This window comes from Puntigrus tetrazona, chromosome 7 (assembly GCF_018831695.1).
Source record: "Puntigrus tetrazona isolate hp1 chromosome 7, ASM1883169v1, whole genome shotgun sequence".
Classification (NCBI taxonomy): domain Eukaryota; kingdom Metazoa; phylum Chordata; class Actinopteri; order Cypriniformes; family Cyprinidae; genus Puntigrus; species Puntigrus tetrazona.
This window is the reverse complement of record NC_056705.1, coordinates 36,257,422-36,271,198: the sequence shown is the minus strand read 5'-3', so window position 1 is coordinate 36,271,198 and position 13,777 is coordinate 36,257,422. Positions and strand designations below refer to the sequence as shown.

Genomic DNA, 13,777 nt, shown 5'->3' with positions numbered 1-13,777 from the left:
GGCCGTCAGCTGATGGAACTATAATTCCGTGTTTTTTTTCTCTGCTTTCAGGGTATGATTATACATCGGGGAAAGAAAGCTCATGTGGTGACTTTGCATCAGTCTCTTTAGCCCACCTTCCTGTCTTTGATCATAAGCCACAGCTCAGGGGTGATGAATGGAGTGTTTTGCTGACTCACAGCTCCCCTTCAGAATGCCGTCAGTCAGAACCGCTGTGTCAGCCTGACGGTCATTCCCCTGTGATCGATCCGGCCTGACCGCACGGCCTCTGATGCATTACCGCAAGAGTCTTTGTAGCCCTTCCAGGTGTAATGTAGAAATGACAAACAATAAGAATAGGAACGCTGCTTTCAGTTTGCACTTGTTTGAGTCAACGGTGCAAAATGCTACTTAGAATCACCAGCTTTTTAAATAGTTTGACCTTTTATGTTCCAATGTCTCAGAACATTGTTTTGCAGGGAATGTGTTCCATTGTTAATCTTCCTGTGTAGCCTATAAAGGAAAGTGTCAATGAGTCACACTATTAAAGTGTGAATCACATCAACTTCTAAAGCTAGTGAATGCTTTCCAGTTTGATTGAACATGTTTTTGTATTATATTTATGCTATTTTGATACGGCCGGATAATCAAAGTTTATTTTTGGAATTATTGCTGTGTGTTGATGTTCAGTTTTTACTTTTAATATACTCTCTGGGGAACTACCTTTAATTCTACCTATTTAACTACCCTTCGACCTAAAATTGACCTAATTTTACCTATTTAACTTGTCAGACGGTAAAAAAACATTCCAAACACATCACTCCAATTTTTTTTTTGCTTATATATGTATAAAGTGTCTTGGGGTGAAATACAATAGTAGATATAAATATGACCAAAATCAGGAGGGGATTTACAACTGTTTTCAATTTAAAAGGTAAAATGACAGAAAAGGATAGCCACAGGACAGATGCATCCCTGACTGCAGCTCTCTTTTAAAATGTTTCATGCTCAAACACCCATTCATCACTGTCGATCCATTTGTCAGGTTTTTGGTCTGGGTCTTTTATTAGCAAACTGTGAGGCAGGAAGTTATGACATATTTGTTTCATGAGGCACAAATTCGAAACAACTTTTTTTTCTTTCTTCCATGTGAACCTGATTGAAGAGCAGGATCGAGCAGCATAAGCGAGCAGCGAGATTTGAGTAACCGCTGCACAAACAAATACAGTAAGATATTTCAACTTTCTGTCTTTAGCACCAGAATTTTGCCACGTTCAGAACCTTGTGATATTTTTAGTTTCGTTATTGCAGATTTCCCTTTTTTCCCACCGAGTAATCAACCTGTACTGATGATATCTAAGTCACTCACGCACGTCTGTGATCATTAACTAACCTTTATAAAAGTCTTTGAAGATATTTATATTATGCGGAAGCCGAAGCTGAAGTGTAAATGACTGACTGAGCTGCTGTATAAATGTCATAGATTGACGAGTCATGAGTTTGAGCATGTGCTAAGAGCTTGATTGGCTGTGACTTCAGCATACCAGTGCATTTTTGTTGTAGATCTGTGGAAGTCACAGTAGGAGTAGATGTTAAATGCAACTAAACAAATCATGAATAGTGTAGCAAATGAAATATGCTTATCAACTTTTAAAAGAGATGAGAAGATTTTTTTGCATCATTTGTTATTGACATCAAAGGCCACGTGTTCAATCAAACTTTATGGTATTTTGGCGCACATTCATCTGTCACTTGATATGGCTAATATTTTGCCCAGTGTTATTTGATCCATGTGTTAGTGCATACCTAAAATGGTTAATTTTCCTAGTCATTTGAATCACTTTGAATATTTTCGGGGTCTGTGCCATTGGTAATAATTGATAACATTATGCGTTTGTAATGTTTAATGTTAAGCAGTTGTGTTTGTTATATGATAAACAGTTTTCTACTTTAAACTTCCTAACATATCTGGGGTGAAAAGGTGAGAATATTAAGAATATATGGATCACAATGACATTTGAAAATGTGGATATGCTAAACTATGTATGATAAGACATTTTTTATTTAATTGCTAGTGACAAATCATTTTATACTGTGATAAGAAATGTAACTCATTACACAACTATAGTGATAAGAATATGAGATTATGTAATTCGTCCTACATTGTCAGTCTTAAAAACAATATATGAATGACTAGATTTCTACATTTTCTGAACAAAATGTTAAGGTGCTTGTCAGGTGCTAAGCTATTGCTAAAGTGTTTTGCATGGTTTTATTGCTACACTAACTGCTATACCAAACTAGATTTTTGCATAACTGTCCTCTCATCACTTATTGCTAGTTCAGTTTCTATTTTCTGTAAGACACACTGAGTCTTTTTATACTTTGCAGCTAATCTGTACGGGCCTTGACTTAAAACGGAACCGTGCTGTCCTCTGATAACATTAATCTTAAACCTGGCATCATTGATTATTTGCTTGACAAATGATCATTTAGTGCTGCTAATTTGTCAATGCTGTATTGTTCTGCTCAGATACCAGCCTCTGCCTGCTTGTCAAGCTAATGAGGAAAACTTGATTAGCCCAGAGCCCACCTCTGATGGTTTGTTTCCTGACTTGTCACTTTGAGGAAAACCTTCTACTCTGTGCCACTGACCGTTTGTGTATTTTTTTTTCAAAGGCAGACCACTGTCACCTGACTCCTGGACCCGCTCGTGTTGCAATGTGTGTTGTGTTATATGGCTGTTTTCTTTTCAGCTGAATTCAGCTGCCCTTAGCTCGGGCCTGATAGGGACTAGCCTTTCATCCTCCCACAAAGCGATAGAGCGGCGATGGCCTTTGTTCTCTGAGGTCCTTCCCGGACTGATTCACAAGTGACTTGGCAAAACGTCTCCTCCCACAGATCCTGTAATCCCCAAGTGACCGAAGAGACTCATTTACTTGTAATTATCTAATGGAAAGTGAATAATATCACTCCAGGTGGAATAATGACCTTCTGTTTTTATGTATAGATTAGGTGAACTTGAACAGACATGCATTGTTTTTTGATGGATATGCATATTCTAGATGGATATTCTAGATGTTCTCCTAGTAAACGAAATGACTTCTCAACTAGTGAAAGTTGAGACTAATGATGATTATGATTATCAGAAAATGCCTGCAGGTGGCAAATGATAATTGGATGATTGTGAAGGTGTTGTGCTGTGTTCCTCTAAACGGTTGGTAGCAGGGGGTTTACCCGTGGGGGCTGTAGGGGGGTAGTAGAGAAGATCAAGGGTAACCCGGGACATATTGGAGGTCAACGCTCTAACACCCAATCTTGCCAGGCAACCGCTCCTGGAATGTTCTCACGGGCTGCGCAGGGGAAGTCAGGAGCCCCCCACAATTGGCCAAGAGTTAATATTGGCCTTCCGGGCCAAAGGTTAAATTTGGAGAGGTCAGGCAGGAGTGCAGGAATGAGCTGGTTTGTTGAGACAGTGCCCCGGTTTTTATAAACTGCTCCTCAGAAGTGCTGGCTGAAGGGGGCCAGTGTGAAGAGTAATGTTCTCCTGACTTCAGAACACCCATTGAGCAACAGCTGGCTGTGGAGTTGGGTTACCTCCTTCATACTGTACAATGGACAAGCCAGCGCTGTCAAGCATATGCAGACAGATGTTCATGCCATAAACACACTCGTTTGTTAGTCCTAGACAGGAAGAGCCTTGAACATTTATTAATTGTGACTCTGACAAAGACCTTACATCTTATTCATTCATTCATTCATTCTTTTATTCGTTCCTACAGTAAGCCGTGTAACAACAATTGCGTACTCATTCACTCAGTGTATGTCTATTCATTCATTAATTCACTCACTCATTCATTCACATACGTACAATGGATTATGTTCATTCATTGATTCAGTTTGTATGGACTTCATGGCATCCATTAAACTAAACTATATTTAGTCAGTGCTTCCTCAGATATTAACACATTCATCAGATTTCTGGATTATCTGGATTTTTTGGCCCATCTATTGAATAAACACAACTTCATTCCTTCATTCATTTACTCTCTATCTCAGACACTAAATGTCTGCTCATTCATTAATTGACTGATTGATTCATCCATTGATTAATTTTCATTCATTCAGTCATCCATTGATTAAAAGACATTCATTATTTTTTTCATCCAAACACTCATTTGGTTGTCTGTTCTTTCATTAATTTACTCGCTCACTAACTAAATGTCTGTTCATTTATGCAAATACTAATTACTCAGTTAATCTGGACTGTTTGTCTATTCATGTAGTCGGTTGCTCTCTCATTCATTAAATTGCATCCATTCTTTCTCTCACTCATCTTCTGATTGTTCATTCATTCATTCATTCAGTGCCTGTTAATTGAGTCAGTCATTCAATCACTTGCTTTGCATTCATTCATTCATTCTCAGTTCTTAATTTTAGCGGTCGCCCATGTGATCTTCAGTGAACAGGATAATAGCCTTGTGCCTGTACAGCAGGATCCTGATCCCTCCCTCTGCCCTTGGCTCATGTTTCCCTAAGAGGCTGGAATGCATGAATGGAGGCCTCTTCATATCAGCAGCTCGCTCCTTCATTCACAAATGTTTATACCATCAGTCACCTGACCTATACTGTTCAAATAGGGGTGGATAGCGGAACTTAAACGTTCAGTGTTATTATTAATGTTTACCTATAGTTCATTTCCAACTGAATGTACCTGATGAACGAAAAGAGCAATGTAAACACCTCATCATTTCCTCTTACACACTCATGAGGAAGCCTAAGAGGAAAGCGGGGTGCAATTCAAGTGAAATAGGACGACATGTCACAGTTACAGCTTTGAATGAAGGCGGTGCATAGATCTTGCCACAAAAGGCCATTGATCTACTGTTGTTCATCCTTGAAAGAATATCAATATCATATAATGATAGCACTGTGTAGAGCTATTTCAAAAGCATGTCACTTTATTATGAACAAAGCCAGTTTTCTGTGTCTTCTATGAGGAATGTTTTACTTTGGGGTGTGTTCACACGGAGCCATTTAATTGTGTATGTGCAAGTCTGTCTTGAGAGAAAAGAAAATCCCTGTCATATTTACACAACGCATTAATGACGAAGGGGTCTCTCATCGCCTTATCTTGTATTCTTTCGCAAGTTGAATGATGATATTCATGGTTGACCCACCTACAAGTAAACGGAAGAACAGACCAGCCTAAACAGAACCAGTGACTTTGTCCAACCCAAAGAAGCCTCTTTGACAAATGACTCGGGTTCTTGGTCATGCAAACAAGGGCCTGATCCTGGGTCGGCCCTGAGACCTTCTGCCATGACAGATCGCACCTGGCTTTAGAGGTAAGGTATACCCTGTTCACTGGTGGCTGTTTATAATTGTATGCAGCTGCTTTTTCCACTGTTGTGTGTCCAGAGGCCTACAGACTGCTGGCCTGAGGTAAGCCATAACAATCGTGGCAGACAAGTCACCCCTCCCTATTTGGTCTCATACATCTTCCCAAGGTCACACAGAGGTTTTAACCGTCCCATTGCTCTAAGGAAATGACTGGTTCGTACTGAATCTCATTGGATGAGTCGATCCTGGATGGAACCTGTGTGGAGTCGCAAAAAGTGTGACTGAATTATTTGATTTTGATTCCTTGATTCATATTTCAGCTTTGAAGCACTACCCCCCTCTGTCTCAAAAAGATCTGACCACACTGACTAAATGAACCTTACCATGCGTTCGTCTTAAGCATACAGCACAAAAAACAACCCTGTGAATTCCCTTCCACACTTATAGACCCACAAGTGGTTGTTGAGGATCGGGCTTAACCGGCACCCGCTATCTTTCGTGAATTCGGGGAGTGCAAGACAATGGCCTCCAAGTCTTGAGTCTGGGACCTGTCACTTTAAATCATCTCTGATGTAGATTTGATGTGACATTTTGGAAACCATGATAATGAAGAAAGCTTCAGACACTGCTATCAATACTGCAATTCTCACAGCACTCAGTCCACCTCGCACCAAACACGGACCCCCTCAACGGAGGACATAACATCAGGACATCATTAGTGCAATGTCATTGTGGACCGTGAACACACCCTCTGAAGAAAATGGGTGTGTGATAATTTGTGCTTATCAGGGAATGGCAGAGCTGAACCCCTTTTTCGTGGTTCTCAGGAATGGGTTTTCTTATAACATGACACATATATCTTGGATTATAATTTGACAATGTATAATGGTTATTTCTCAACGTTTGACTGTTTTGATTTAAAGACCGGTATACACATATAAGTTTATATTTATTCATTCTTTTTATTTTTACCAGCACAGTTAAGGTTAAACAGCATCTTACATTGCAACAACTTTACAGTATAATGCATAATTATTTCAGAGATGTAAACTTGCATAAACCGACACAGATTTTTTAATGACTGTTTTATCTCAAGACCTTGAGCTTTGACTGAGCTTTTTGTCTGATAATGAAAGTGAAATTGTCTATTCGCTGTCAGAAAGAAACCGATAAACCATGATAACTTGATTGAACTCTGCTTAAGACATTCAGGTCAACTGCATATGTTTTCAACACTGTCTTGGTATTCTTTTACCAGCACATTCTATTTTTTATTTTTGCACATTGCATGATAATATTAAAGGACACCTTACTCAAAATGTTATGTTAATACAAAATTATTAGCCTAAAAAGTTAGCCTAAAACACTTTTGAGTCATTGCTAGGGAAAGTGATGTTTGCTCATTGTGAAGTTCATTGTAGTTCTCCAAGTGCCAGATATAATGAGCCGTAGTTCTGAATACGATCCTCTAGGTGGTGCTTGTAATCCAGTTGCTCCTATGGGACTTTGAGCGAATGGCTGTAGTAGAAGTACTATAAGACAGGACACACACTGCAATCGTACACTCAGTGACATCTTGAAGGTGTGAAGTTTGGTGCATTTAAGTGCACTGGGGCAATTCAATAAAGTGAACTACAAATGTTGATATCAAAGGTAGGCCTATAACGTGACAGTTCATGACCTGTAATAGCAAGTTAGGCATGTGACAATCCTCATGTGGATTTTTTTTTCAAGGGTCGGGGACTATTCACTTTATGTCCATCAAGTAAATGTGTACTTTGTACTTTCCCCTAAGAGAAAAGAGAGAAGCACACAAAGTCATGACCTTAAACAAATGCTTGATGTAAAGTATCCACAATAATGATGTGTCGCGCAATAAGGCTGCACTCCAGTGATCTCCAGCAGATCATCAGTCAGTGTTCCTCAAACAGACTTCGGAATTTAGTTTTCATGAACTCCAAGCTTTAGCCAAACCCAGCTTGCTGCGCTTCATATAAATAGACTTTCCCCCCATCTCTACCTTAAGAAGCTCCAAATCCGATGGCATTCCGAGCATTGATCTTTCATCAGACAGAAATATCTGCCAAGGAACCCAAGGAACTGTGTGTTTATCTCAACGCTGAGTTTGTCTTATTGTCTTATTGACTGCTTTATACACACACATCTCAGCCCAGCTGTTGTTCAGTAAAGGGGAATCTCCTTATGCAGTTTTCTCATCAGTTGTGTTTACTTTATGCTCAAATGTGCCTTTCGCCGAGAGGCCGCATTGTGCGTACGTCTACCCATCTTTCTGTGTGTGTACTTGTGTGTGTGTGCATGGGGGTAGTGGGGTTCGACAGCATTCCTTGCTTGATGCATGTCTGTCTCCATATGCCCCTCCCTCATGTAGCCTGCTTCCCCCCGCCTGGTTGTTGCTCCAGGTTCTCATGGGACGGTAATCTACAACAAAGGCTTCCCAGCCCACACACTAGGAAGGGTAATGCTCCCACATAAGCTCTCCTCTGAGCAATGTGCTCTTAGCACAGCACACTAGCATGTGTTTTTTCTAGAACAGCGTACTTAGCTACCTACCTCAGGTAATGGTGACATACTGTACATGCACATTTGTGTACAGCTTGTTAAGCACCTGGCTGAATCTATCATGTAACATAAATGAAAGTTAGCAGTCAGCGCAAGCACCTGGCTATTATCTATTACGTCAGTTAGCAGTTAGCACAAGCATCTGGCTAAATTTGTTATGTCATATGCTATGCTGTGTTTTGTAGCTGTCCAAAAAACGTTCCCGCTTTTGTGTCTGAGAAGTTGAGCTCTCCGTGCCTGATTTTGTTTATCTTTTTCCCCCTTTACATCCCCCTTTCCTATGTCTTCCTCCCGGCTGGAAGTTTTCGTTGATGTGAGAAGATATAGTGTTTCTCCACTTTCCACCACAGTGCACAGCAGCAATTCTTTAAGACCATCAGTTTTCACTCAACAGAACGATTATCGCCAAATCTGTCTGTTTTCAAGTGTGTGCCTGCACAAAGTGCAGGAGCGTATGTCTTTGTTATCATTCCCCCACAAAGATTGTTCTGGTTTTTAAGCCTCCACCCATATGAGCACTATAGATCACCTCCTCGTGTGACAGTCCCACAAGTCAGACTTTTTTACCTCTTTTTTATGTGTTGCATAAGATGGCTAGCCAGTGTTGAAGGAAAGGGTTCCTGTTCTGGTTGAGGCCAAGCGGAGAGGTCAGACCTGTTAAAACTATTTAACCCCACACTGCTATCAAAATCCCACTTGCATGCTATTTCTTGTGCTCATTTCTACAAACATTTCAAATTTGATGCCTTTTGCAGAATTTTTCCTCTAAAAAAAGTGAAAATGAATAGAGAGCTGAATGACTCTACTCACCCACATGTCATTCCAAACCCCTGGTTTTCTTTCTACCGTTTAAAAAAGGAGAATGTTAGTGGAATGTCCAAGCTGGCCTAAAAAAAAAAAGAATGCTGATTTACACTTTAGATTTTGACAGAATAAAAACACACTATAAAAATATCATACATTTGAAGAAGTGCTGAGTTTGACTGCTTGCACAGTTTTTGCTTTTTCAGTTCCTGATTCTTTTTAAGTGGTTGCACAATAGTTTAAATGAAGAACAAATGGCACATGTGAACGGACCCTGCAGCATTTTGTGAATGAGGCCGTGGATGAGAAACTGCAGGAACTGCTGGAGAAGAGATCCTGGAAGTTGATTGGCTGCTCTTGGCACAAGGGTAGTCTTTGATTGGATGACTGAAGAAGTATCTGGCCTTGGCCATAGAGAGGTTGAACTGTTGCTTTGAGTGTTTATGTGTGTTGTCAGTCTTCCGGACTCACGCTTAAACCATCACAGGAAATGTTTTTTTTTCATACTGTCACCAACAATGCTCAGAGGTGTGAGAAAGAGAGACCACTGTGCACTTTAACTGCTAAATATTCTATACATTGAAAAAAACTTAGAAAGAGAATGTTAGTTTTTATACTTCCTCTGTCTGACTGAATGCATGAAAAGAGTTAATTCACAAACGCACTTCTATGCAATATACCAAAAATAAAATGTACTTATGTGTTTCTTAGCTAACATTCATTCTAAATAAATATGTATATTTACGTCTAAAATAATACACTGTTTCTTTCAACTCATTTTCCAATTATCTTTCAAGACAAATCTATCGTAAATGCATCTCATTCTGCAACACACAAAACACTTGTGGATCCAAATCTCTAATGCTCATACTTGAATTACAAAGTTTCTTACAGAAGCCTCAGGCCACTGCATTGAATTCTAGTTAGTAGCAAGATGTTGTTTATGTCCTTTAGTGTAGCAAGTGGCCTATGCAACTTTCTAAGTGTGGTTATCAAGTTCTCTTTGCAATATTGGACCAGGATATTTCTCCTCTATATCTCTTAATCAAATCAACTTATCTAAGTTATAAGTTTAGCCAAATATATTTGATAAACAGTTGCAAGAGGCGTTTCAGTTCCGTGGAAATATTTTTGTGGTTACTGATTCTGTGTGGACCTGCTCAACAAACTCATTCAACGAACACATTCAACAAGTATTCTTCTAAAATAACATTTATTTTACCACATATTTTTCTTTAGAAGGGTTTGACAAGTTCACTTGTGATACAAGTTTACCTTAAAGGAAAAGTTCACCCGCTAATAAAAATTTCATCACCATTCAGTTTCCCCAAACCTGTATAAGTTTCTTTCTTCTTTTGAACACTGATAATTATATTTAGAATAATGCTGGCAACCAAACAGTTGACAGTAGCCACTGGCTTCCATAGTATTGAAAAAATGCCATGGAAGTCAGTGGTTACAGTAAATGGTTTGCTACCAACATCCTTTAAAATATCGTATTCTGTGTTCCACAGAAGTCATGCAAGTTTGAAACTACATGAGGGCGAGGTAATGATGAAAAAATAAAAATAAGTATAACTTGTTTTCAGTGAGATGCATCATTACCTGACTGCACGTTAAATAGTAAAAATCTCTTGAATCACAGAATGCGCCACTTGTCCTTCAAAACCAAGGATTAAAAAAGTGTATTTAATATTAATGGCATTTAGCATTTTGGTTCCAAGTAATTCAATCATTCCTAAACACACATTGGTGTAGTTTCAGTAGATTAGAGAGGTGGCTTCTGGGTCAATTTGTTTTGAAGTTTGGTTAGACTGAACCAACAGGTCTGCCTTGACTGTGTGTTTGAAATCTAGCCCCTTTTTCTTAAGTAAGATTAGTGTGACAATGAAACAATCAAAACACAAGCTACTGTGATCAGTTTCTCATATTGGTGTTTTGACAGTTGCAGCATTGTAATAGGTTCACTTTTTCAGGAATGTCGAGGTCTAACCTTTCAACTATGACCTTGTATCATGACTGAAGTTAAGATTGAAATGATGAAAGCTATGCTGATTGTGTCTGAGACGGTCCATTGAACCTGAATAAATAGGACAGTATCACTGCAGGAAGTGATTCTGCAGAGTCTTGCGACTGTAATGTGTGCCCACAGGCTTTCTGTGAGGGGCCTAATGGAAAGAGCACTGAGCATTCTTTAAATTTTCAGCCTATGGCCTCCTTTTGTCACTTGTTGAAGTGACTATTTTAAAATTTTATGCACTGCCATCACCCATAATTTACGTGACAGCTTTGCTAGGATGCTGGAAATAATCTCATGATCAATAAATTTAAAATCTCATGATCAGTAAAGTCTAAAAAATGTAAATATGCATGCTCAAATATGATTAAAAAGCAAAGCCATGTAATTACACTGTAACAATGACACCTTTAAATAAATTGCAGTCAAATTATTCTATACCACTAGTCATACATAATTTGAAGCATTAAATGGATTAAATATGACAGTAACAAAAGAAAACTGTAAAGTTAAGCTGCAAAAAGTTTTAATCTGAGCAGTAATATCTGATAATAATTAGGCGCCAAATCAGCATTTTAAAATGATTTCTGAAGGATCATGACACTAATGTCTAGTGTGATTCCAAATTATTCTAAACTTTTGACCGGTAGTGTCGATCAAATAATGTCCTTCTGGTATCTGGAGAGCATGGAGGGTTCAAGTCCAGGAAATCCCAAATATGTGGCAAGGAAAAGAGTTCCTCTGCAATGTATATCATATTTGGCCCTTCATGAGAGACTCACAGAGTTCACAGCATGTGTCCAACATTTTGTTTCATTCCTGTCACAACTGTAGGAACAACTGGAAGTTTGTATAAAAAAGAAAAAAGCAAAGGTATGGAAAATAAAATGAAAAAAGAGAAGAAAAAAAGGAAAAACAAATGAATGTAATATATCATGTCTCCGTGCACAAATTCTGGGGAGAGCAGGAATAATTGTTACACTTCTTGGTTTTTGCTTATTTATTCTGAAAATGTTTAGCCTCAAGGATTTAAACACTAAAATATTAAAACATACATCCGGCAAGACAAACAAGTTTATAATTCACAATGAAAATACATGTTTAATAATTATTAAACCCCAGATTTTAACCGTCTGCTTTTTTTAAAGGCTTTTGTGGCTCATACTGTAGTATGATATAGGAAACAATGGAAATCATACTCATAATCAAAACATTTTATTCAGAGAAAAACATGCAATTTGGTGCAGTTATAAGCAGGGGTCTGAACCGGAAACAAAGAACGGAAACAAATGACATTTAACAAGAACAAAAAAAGAAACTAATCGTTCTGAAACGCTTAATTTTCGATGTACAATTAAATGTACACTCTTAATAATAAAGGTTCTTAAAAGGTGCTTCACAGCGATGCCATTGAACAATCATTTTTGGTTCCACAAAGAACCATTCAAAGTTTCTTTAAAGAACCATCTTGTTCTTACCTTCTTATAATCTGAAGAAGCTTCTTTCACCACAAAGAGATCCGTTTGGTTCTTCAGATGTTAAATGTTTTCCTAATGGAATCAGTTAGACAAAGGTTCTTCTATGACATTGTGAAGCACCTTTATTTCTAAACGTTTAAGCATGCTTCTTAAAATATTACAAACTTTATAAAAATCATACAGCAGAAAGAAACATATGTACAATGACCAGAAAGAGGGACATATTCAGATCAGTAAATTGTGCACAATAGGTTATTCAGCAAATTTTTGATCGTGTTGATAATTTAGTTTTATTGTCTCATATGACATAATAGGCTCAATGCTTTTCCTACAGTATGACAATAATGACATTTTAACATAACCCCACAAACTAGTTCTATTTCATATTTATTTGTTTTTAAATAATCCATTATTGTTAAAATCGGCTGTTGTTATGGGAGGAGGTCAAGCATTGAATTGTGAATGTACAGCTCCGATACAATGGACATACAATGGGAAAAAATGATTCCTACAGGTCCAGCCAAGACATGTCACTATCCTGTGTTTTTGCTTTGCTGACCTATATAAATGCAACGACCTTGCCTTTTCCTTCCTGCTGAAGCTTCAGAGTCTGAAAGAAAAGACATTTGCTTTGGTGTTTTTAAGATACTTGAGTTATGACACATCGTGCTTCTGCAAGCCAGGGACATGCTCTGCCGGGTACTTAAGGGTGTAGCTGTTTGTAGAGGGCTGATATGACGGCTGCAAATACAACAAAGACAAACTGATTTTCCCAAAGCATGTGCAAGACACTCACTCAGATGCATGCAGTGACATTTCCCATCGCCAAAACAATGTCTCAGCGCTCCGAAAAGAAGAACAGAGCAGCCAGCTGAAAAAAAAGAGAGAGGGGTGCTAGAAAGGGAGGCGGAGAAAGAGAGAGCAAAAAGGCCCTTGTCCAGACGGCAAGCACATGCTCGTGTAACAGGAGTCCTGAATTCCACAAGGCTTACTAAACTTTAACTTCCCATTAAGCAGGGTAGACTGAGAAAGATAGAGAGAGAGAGAGAGAGAGAGTGGGTGGGTTTAGCCAGGATAAAGAGGGGGGCAGGCAAATCTGATCAAATATCAAGTTGGTGACTTCTACCGGCCTTCTCAAAGACTCGGGAACATCTGATTGGATCTGATTTCCAGCAAAGGCCCCTCTGATGTGGCGCGTCCTTGTGAAAAACGATGACCTGGGGAAAGGAGCTGCTTTAGCTGCCCTCCAGGCCTTACCTCCAGGAATGTTGCTCTGCAGCTCACATCCACAATGTGTCCCCATTGTTATTGTTTGTTTGTGTCTTGTGCCCTAGCTTTTGTTGATTGCTGGTCCCTGTCACCGACCACTTGCCCTTGTTCATCTCTAATACTGCTGCTGCTGCTGAGCTACCAAAGTCATGGGCTCTCAATTCTAATAATCTGCCTAATGAGTTTTGACTTATTGATTGCAGGTAATTGAAAGTGCAAATGCCATGAGACCTCTGTCCAGTGATATAACACTTTTAGGTCCATATATAAACATTTTGATGATAATCAGTGTCTCAGTGATACCTGC

The 13,777-nt window shown here is 38.9% G+C and overlaps 1 long non-coding RNA gene across 1 annotated transcript; it reads right to left on the bottom strand.

Annotated features, from left to right (window-relative positions):
• Positions 1-3,248: 3,248 nt before the first annotated feature.
• LOC122348364 lies at positions 3,249-9,372 on the bottom strand. Its single transcript, XR_006251315.1, has 3 exons — positions 8,863-9,372; positions 8,713-8,789; positions 3,249-7,112 (listed from the first exon to the last, which is right to left on the bottom strand). It is a non-coding gene; the product is annotated as an uncharacterized LOC122348364 (long non-coding RNA).
• Between the last annotated feature and the right edge of the window lie 4,405 nt (positions 9,373-13,777).